The sequence below is a fragment of the Pteropus alecto genome, unplaced genomic scaffold, assembly GCF_000325575.1.
Source record: "Pteropus alecto unplaced genomic scaffold, ASM32557v1 scaffold270, whole genome shotgun sequence".
NCBI classification, from domain to species: Eukaryota; Metazoa; Chordata; class Mammalia; order Chiroptera; family Pteropodidae; genus Pteropus; species Pteropus alecto.
The window spans coordinates 7996663-8006123 of record NW_006430735.1 but is presented as its reverse complement, the minus strand read 5'-3'; positions in this window follow the sequence as shown (position 1 = coordinate 8006123).

Below are 9461 nucleotides of genomic sequence, written 5' to 3'. Positions count from 1 at the left end.
TTTAACTACTCTATAAATAAAACACAAAAAGCAGTGTTGCTATGGATGAAATGGGAAAAGAGATTTATGGATTCTACTTCTAGATCAATTCTCCAAAAGTCATTTCCCTGTGAGTAAACAATTGACTAGATGACCAGCTAAAAGGATATACATGCTGCCTGGTTTTCATTTGGTCTTCATGCAATGTTTTTAAAAATATCCAATTCATAAAAGGTGTCAGCTGGAAGAAAGAATGCCATGGAAGCTTAGGATCAAGCCTGTTAAGCTAAAGGTACAGCTCTGTGTCCATGGCAATGGCCAGGAAAATACAGCTTAGTCTGTGGAGAAAAATAAGAAGGTGGACTTGGTGAATAATCAAGAAGAGAAAAGTGTGGGCTAAGAATAGCAGGGCAGTGAATTCAGCAATGGTTGGTCTTCAAGTAATCCCCAAAGCTGAAAAAACTTGGAAGTTCTATTTAGGTAACTGCTTTTTATTTTATTGTGAATGAAGATTCTCACATCTCTAGTAAAGCAGAGTTTATTATACCCAAGACAACAATCATGAGAGTATCTCTGTTGACACTGAGATCTGGAAAAAGTACAAGAGAAAGAAGAGCATTGAGCCTCAAAGGCAACGCTATAAAAATGTGTCCAAAGATGTTAGGTTGTGGTGGTCAGAGGGCACATTACCCTATCCCCCTACTCACCTTAACTTTGTAAACAATGCTGCCCCCTCCCCACCCTGTGCACACACACACACACACACACACACTCCCTCTCCCCATCTCACCCCAGCCAGCTGGAATTCATCGAGCACTGTTTCAGTGGAAAGCCTTGTGTTTGGTAACTGAGAAATACGAAGGTGTATAAAACACAGCCTTGGCCCTATGGTATTTCTTAAACCCATAGAACCATAAAGCTGAAAGTAAAGGCCTTTCAGCTGAACAGCATTTAAATAACTAAATTCTTACAAGTCTTTCAAAGTTAGACCCTTTTTTCAAGAGTCCCAATGCAAAGTTTATGCACCTAAAAACAGCAGTCACTAACATTCTGGGACCATGTCCTCCACTGACCCCTTCATACACATTCTTTAACCTTCACAGTGACTCTGAGAAAGGTATTATTCCTGTTTTACAGGTGAAAAAAATGAGGTCTAGAAAGGTTAATCAGTGATAAGGCTAGAGTACGCAAGGAAGTTTGACATCAAAGCCTATAATAGTTACTCTACAGCCTCTTACTTGCTTTATACCAGGATGTGGTAAAAGTTGGTGTCTGCAATCATTCTACAACACTGGTGCAGAGCAGGTGGCTTGTGCTTCCCCTGAAATCATAGTGGGTAAAAGGATGGGCATGGCAACCCCACTTGTATTTCACTAGGGGAAATGTTGGTCTTTTTTTATAAAAATAAACCTAAGGAGATGATAACAAGTAAAGATATGGCCCGGAATTACCAAGTAGGTGGGCGTCAGTCTATTTACTATGGGCAGTATTAAAATAAGTCCCTAAGGTAGGTAGGACCATCATAAGGAGATGGCATGGAACACCTCATTTTTGGAGAACTGTCACAATGCAGTGGAAAGCAGTAGACTATCTTTTAATGAGTCCCAAATCTGCCACTCACTAATTGTGTGACTTTGGACAAGGCACAGCCTCTTGAAGGCTCAGTTTCTTCACCGATGAAATGACCATCACAGTGTCTAGGGCAAGCCTGTTGTAGAACTCAATAGCATAATACATGCAAATCAATAAGAAAACCACAAGTGTTCTCACAAAATAGGCTATTTTGAGTTATTTTCAGTCCACAGAGATTTCCTTTAAGTAAAATTATATATCCTGTTATGTCTGTCACCCTGCTTCTTACTGTGCCATTTTCTCAGAAAGTTTCCAGTGTTCAAGGATCGAATGTGATTTTTGTGATAAATCATTCAAACAAGTGGGTAAAAAAATTTCCATGAAAAAGAAACCAAGATCCCCAAATTGACAGCTAGTGGTGTCTGTGACAGATGCTCAGAGCAGCACCTTCTTCTCATCAGGAGTCTCGGGAATCTTGAGCTGGGGTGGCAAATCCTGCTGTTTCCTCCTGATTTTCATCTGGGCAGGTTGGCTCTCAGAGAACACAAACTCCTTCCCTATTTGCCTGAGGGAGATGCCTAATTACCATGCTTCTAATTTCACTCTGGGCCTGAACACACACACACACACACACACACACACACACACACACACACACACACACAGAGTTCTAAGAACAGAGATAGACAATGGCTGTCAGCACCAACCCTGCCCCGCCCAACACCACTACCCAGAGACAGTCAGGAAGACAGTAGGCGGTACTGGCAGAGGTGGTACTTGAACGGAATACTTACTGGGGCTTTGACCACGCCTATTTTAAATATTCCATTCACATGTATATTCCATCACTGCACTGACAGTTTTTCCTGGGTGAGCTGACCTCGATTTTTATATTTCTTTTCCTTGCTTTTAGAGAGCTTGCCTTGTGGAAAAAATCTCCCCTCCCCATACGCTGCCTGATATTACTCCCAAGAACATTCCTGACTAGCGCTGTTTCCAGCTTCCATTCCCTTCTCCCTCCTTCCATTGCTTAGAGAAACTATACAGTATCTTAGAAAATATTTCATCCTCCTTAGGAAAAAAACAGTTTAATGTTTTAGCAAGAAAATCACTTTAAAAACATTTGCTTCCACCCACTCCCTCCACCAGCCTGAGAAGCCAGGAAATAAAACCATGTTCCATGGCACACACACCATCAGGAAGTAAACAAACACCCCAGGGTCTGCAGCAGGAGTGTTCAGTTGTGTAAGTACCAGGACACACCCATTAAATGGAGCTGGCTTAACTGGACCACAAGGCTTTTCTCCTGTGCTTCTAACCCCAAGGGTTCACATTACTCTCAGAGTACCTATCCACAGCATCTTTCTCTCTGGTGTCTGTAGATTTCATCCCTATGGTTTCCATTTCTCTTTCACAAAATGGACAATATTGACTCTGCTAAAAAGAAGAGGCTCCAGTTAAGTGTCATGGCACCTGCTACTACTAGCATCACATATATATGTACAGCTTGATTGGTTCTGACCACATACTACATTGCCAACATGGTTTTCATTTTTCTTTTCTTCTCTGTTTTTTTTTCTCTTGTTTCCTTCTCTGCCACCCTTCTTCATTCCTTTCTTTCTCATAAAGGGTGGAGTTTAGGAAGGGGTAGAGGGATGAGAAACTAACTACTATAAAATTATGACCTGTTTCTTTCAGATCATTGGTTCCAACTAGCCTTTAAGGCAAGAACCAATCTTGAGCTCTCTTTGTGAAAGATTGTGGGTTTCTGTCACTGGAAGAGAGGGAACCCATGGTCACATAGCATCCATATCACTTGAGTATGCATTTAAAATGAAGAATCTCAGGATAGAACTGAACTACTGAATAAGAGTCTTCACTTTAATAAGATCTCCAGGTGATTCAAATGCAAATCAAAGTTCAAAAAGCACTGGGATGGTGCTACCAGGATATTCCCTCTTCACCGTAAAGTCACACTAAGTCACAGGGAACAATTTCTGTGGCTCTGTGTATAAAATTGTCAAGTTTAGTGGCTCCACCAACAGTATATACACAGGATTCTACAGAAGCTCAGTGAGCTCTATAGGGTACTGAAATGTAGAGAACTGAAACACTAGGAAAGGGGCCCATGGGCTCCCTGCTCATGGAAGTCAGTGCTGCCCAGCAGCTCAGCTTCGGCTAAGAAAAGACCATTCAGCAAGATAGGCTGCCCCAAGTCCAAGTCTTATCAACTGCTCAGTGGACTGTGAGCCCTTGCATTATGGAAACAACCCGAGGCTAGTAATCAGCGGACCTGGGTTGAGTCTCCTTTCATCTTATCCTGGTTTTGGACAAGGATCTGGATTACTAGATTTATCAGGTTCTTCATCTCTACAGCGAAATGATTTATACCAGTTTAGCCTGGCATATAAGTTAATTGTGTGGATCAAATAAGACATTGCAAACCACTGTGTAAACCACAGAGTAGTATTCAATTGTTACTTATTATTGTTAATTGGTATAAAATCATAGAACAGAGGTAGCTTCAGATTGGAAGTGAATTAATAGATTCAATATCCTTCCTTAAACAGGAATCTCTTCTTACTAGTAAGAGAAATCACCAACTTACTGTCTCCCTTCAGTCCTATGACCTCTGAGAAGGAAAAAGAGAAACAAAATAAGTAAATAAATAAATAAAAGAATTATCTTGTATTATCTCAATATCTTTTACCTATTAGGAAAAGAAGCCAGAGGGCTGAAGAGGTGAAAAAATGGTGAACTTATGCTAAAGTCATGTTTTATTTCAGCTAAACACTTAAAAGGAGTAAACAGAGTACTCACAGTTTTATTAGTCCATACTTTTGTTACTTCTCCTAGTTAAGGATTTTCAGCTCTTTCTTATATTTTAAATCTCTCCATTGAAACCTGAAAATATGCCTTCTGGTCTGAATATCATGATATAGCTGAAGAAACAGGGCCCAAAATTACCTATATTGGCTCCTCTCTACAGAACAAGGATCTACAGCCATTGATGCTTCTGCTTATATGAAATGGGATGGAGCGCAGCTGTGATGTCCACCTCAAGTCTTATTAAGCAGGGAGCTAATCTGATCAGAGGCTTGCCTTAACTGAGGCTGACTACATTTCCTCAGGGTTTTGCTCTCCCTGAGGAGGAGGGGAATCAGAAATATAAGTGCTTTTACTGAAGCATTCCTAAATTTGCAATTCAATTTAGAAAGAGGGAAAAAAAAGATGAGGTGGGCTATTGGGCTAAGGCTGAGTGCCACAAGGTCATTGGGTTCCTTAGCAGCAATGACTGTTCAAAGGGGTAGGGAGCCGTGAATCTAGGGCAGAGTAGGAAACATCAAATGTATTCTCTGTCACTCTGGAAAGAGAGGTGCCTCCTGGGAAATGGAGAAGAACGTATCACCGATTCAATTGGCAGAAAGAGCTGGCTAGGACTAGCTGGTTTAATCCTATGCTCTCCATCTTCTATTACATTGTTTCTGCTGTTGATTATCAAACCAGCTATCAAACCTAAGCCAGGTAAAACTGTATAATCATAGAAATATCATCATCCTTTTATTATTTATTGTTTTTAAAACATTACCAGGTTCCAGAAATGTGCTTTGTGTGAAAGTATTTTTTATTGTTAGTGTTAATAACACACCTCTGAGCACCTCAGAAGAAAGTGGCAGCATAGAATTAGCAGTGGGTCCCTGCCTTTAAAGCTTGAAACACAAGTGGGCTTAAAATAGCACAGAGGTCAGGCACCCAGGAGAGTGTGAGTCTTCTAATTCCAGCATTAGAAAATGAGGAATTAAGAAACTGGAAGATTAGAGGGAAGCAGTAGAGAAGCATCAAGAAGGCTACTTTTGGATTAATTTAATTTGAAAAACAATTTAGGGATGATTTTTATCCAAATTGTTTGATAAAGAATTAAGTGGCATCATTTTATTACATGATTAATAAACCCAAGGGATGAAACATTTTTCACACCAGACCAAATGTATATCTAGTCATAAAACTGGAGGGACCAGTGTGAAAATTCCTCTGCCTGGGATATCCTAGAGCTTAAAGGCGCACCTTACCTATACCCAATGGGGCCAAAATAGCACAAGCAACAATAATTTACTTAGGCAGGATCTGATGCCAGAAGTATCCAGAATATCCACTTAAATACCATAAAGCAAAGTATAATAAACTTAATAATGCCTAACAGTTGTGTAACCCTTTACAGTCTTCAAAATGCTTTCATGGACCTCTTGGCTTCTTGCAGTAACTGAGACGAGTATAATAGTATTATTATGCCCATTTTGCCATTTTATATCTTTTCTCTTAATGTCATATTAATTAGTGGCACTAACTACATAGGCAAGCATAGGACCCAGATATGCTATTTAGTTCCATGGAATTGGTTTCATCATAACAGAAAGTCCTGAATTTTATTTTAGACATGTGCTTTAGGCATCCAAATCACATTCTATGCACAATAGAGAGTCTATCCACCATGACAGTTCATCCTGGGAAATAAAGACTCTCAGGACATCTGCCTCCTGTCAGCATTGATCAGTTCAGTCAAATCACTGCAACTAAATACAGCCATAGGAGCCAAAGAGGACCATTAGTGTTCTAATCCAGGAGTCACAATATCACCAGCAGGTAATTCATAGCATGTTGAATCAGCCAAAATAGAGCATGCTACCTTTCATCAGTGGGCTATTGCACAATTAAATGACAGGTCTTGATGCAAAGACAGGGAAGTATAAAGGGGAGAGACAAAGCTACCCTCATCTCATTTCTATTTCATGTGCTACTAGTTAAAACTTATTTCTAGAAAATTAATTTAAATAGTCATCAGACTCTGGACCACTCAGAATGATTCCTGTTACCTTTAGAAATATCTCTGAAACTCTTTTGTGAGATAACTTTTCTTGGATCTTTAGCACATACACACACACACAAACACACACAAAAAACTTGAAAGAACCCTAAATATATGTCAAATATATTTACTATTGGTTATCTGTAAAAAATAAAGTTCTGGGGCACTTTTTGTTTCTAATTATTACATGGTTCATAATGTTTTAATTTTTAAAGATTATGTATTAATTTTATAATCAGAAAATATCAATAAAGACGAGAGATAGAAAGAGAATGAGAGACTATATAGGTTCTAGACCAATGCTATCATTTTAGAACTAAAATTCAAAGTCGGAGAGATAATATGGTTCATCAGAAGTTAAATGGCTAGTTTTCAACAAAACTAAGTTATCTGGTTGACCAGAACTACTGACGCATTTTCGCAGTGTCTATGTGGTTAGATGATTCTAAAGACCTTTCTCAAATAGGGTGGTTATATTATTTACTGCTGAAAATAAGACTTTTTTGTGAGTGAAACAGAGGTACTTTTAATAATTATTCCTAGACATCAAGTAAAAACCAGAACTCTCTGGGCACACTGGGTTGTAGGGTGACCCTGTCCTTAATAGATGATCAATTTTCAGATCCTCATTGGGATTTCGAACGTTTAACTTTATATCTAGCTGCCAGTATTTCTGAGAGTAATAAGTAACACAAAAGGAAATAAACCATAGCATTTTAGTATCTTTTCAACATTTTTGGAAATGTATGAAATAAAGGAACAAAATTTAAACAGCTCACACTCTTACTGTCAAATGGCTAATTGAGACTAGAATTAGATAGAGTAAGACATTAAATGAGTTCTGCTATATCACCAAATGCAGTAAGGTTTGAAGAAATATAATAAATAGCAATGAGAGAAAATTCTGGGTGGAAAAGAGGAAGATAGAGAACTTATCTATAATGGGTATTCTGTCTAGTCACATAATTCTATCAAAATTACTATTTATAACAAAATCACAAAAATAATAGTTCAAGCAATGGAGTAAGTGGATGACTTACTCATCATTTCTCACAGTGACAAGAGAAGTGCTGAAATGTAAGGATGCTATGCAGATATCACTTCCATATTTCCTGGCTTGCAGGCTGTTCAATTTCCAGCCATGATAATACATATTAATGAGAGGTTGGAAGTTAAATAAATATAATTTGAGCAAGCCAATTCTCTGTGGTATTCTTTCTGAGATGGATAAAAAGCGAACTAAAATGACTAGTCATTGTAGAAATAGGGCATTGATCATGTAATAATAATAAGACTTAGCTTCCAAACAGCATGAGGCACTATTCAAAAGCAATCAAAGATACCATGTCATTTGGTCCTCTTAGCAGGCCTGAGAGGCAGAAATTATATTGTTATACCAATTTTATAAGTGAGATGACTATGACCTAGGACAATTAAATAATTTGCTTATTGTTTCATATTTACTGGAGAAATTGAAACTAGAATCTACTTCTCCTGATCCCCTACTCACCTCATAATCCAGTGTTCATTGTACTTGAATGCCTAGAAAAAGAATTGACCTTGAGGAAGCTGTGGGTTCAATGACTTCTGACCATCTATTTTAGCTGAAGTCCATCTCTTCGGTTTTCATATCTCCCAGGGATAATTCATCTCACTCAGCCCCTACCCATTCACCATCTGACCTGCCATGCTCTCTGAAAATTACAACTGTGTTTTACCTTTGGAGTAACCAAATTCAATTATAGTTTCTGCCTTTGTGTTTCCTCAGCCTTTTTTCCTACACAAATTGATGGTGACAGCAGCAATACCAATTCAATTACATACCATCTTCTGGTTCCCAGTAATGATTCTGAGTAGGTCAACAGAGACCAGCTAGGAACAAGAATGACCGTGAACTAAAAGGAAAGGATAAGGAGTGAAAGCCTGAATTAGAAACCTATTTTCACTCACTGGGAAAATTTAAGCCAACTTCTCTCATAGAATAAGCAGGGTAAGTCATGGAAAGAGAAAGGAAAGTGGGTTGGCCAATTTATGAAAGAGGATTTACAGGAAGGATTTGAGAGCTTTACAATTATGTTGCCCAAGTGAACAAAACCTGAGGGGTACCAAATAAAATAACATCCTATCAAACAACTGGGTGTTATAACAAACGTGTCACAGAAGAGTAAATTATTTTTGTCATTTTAATTAATTTAATAAATATTGATTTATTGATCTCTCAACATATAGCAGGCTGTTCTACAGTGGATATTCTGCAGAAAACAAAATAACAAAGTCCCTGCCTCTAAGGTGGTTACATTCCAGTGAAGAAGACGTATGAGTGATATAGAGCTATGAAGACAAACAAGAAAAAGTAAAGGAATTGATCGTCATATGACAGAGACACGCTCTTCAGGTAGAAGGGCCAAGGAGGAACTTTCTGAGGAGGTGACATTTGGAAAAAAAAAGTGAATTGAGGAACAAACAAATAACACATACTACTAAATTCAGTGAGGATCAGACAGTAATGACATTTAATTGTTTAACTTTTGTATATATATTTTACTAGCATAGACTTTAAAGGTTACTGTCACCTACCCTAGAAATGACTATAAGAAGCCAAACAAAAAGTTATTGTCTCTCAAATGTTAAACTGAATCCTCTATGAAATGGAGCCAGTTTACCAAATCAAGTAGATTGTGTGTGTGTGTGTGTGTGTGTGTGTGTATGCTTCGATGACAATTCCTTAAAAATCAAATAGTCCTAAATAGTCTTTCCCTTCTTCTTGCTCTACAGCATGTTACTGATTGTTCACTCTTGTGTTTATAGACTTTTTGTGTGTTTTTATATTGTTTTGTATAGAAAAAGCCTAAACAATTAGTAATTTGTTCTATCATTTATTCAAAGTCAGAGTTTTGATTTGCACACAATAAACCAGTTTGTACAACTGATTTAAGTCAATTCAATAAATATTTGCGGTATAAATATTTTTACCAAGATAATATATTAAGCACAAAAGAAGGGAAGATAAGTAAAACATTATCTTTGCTCTTAGACAACAGACAAT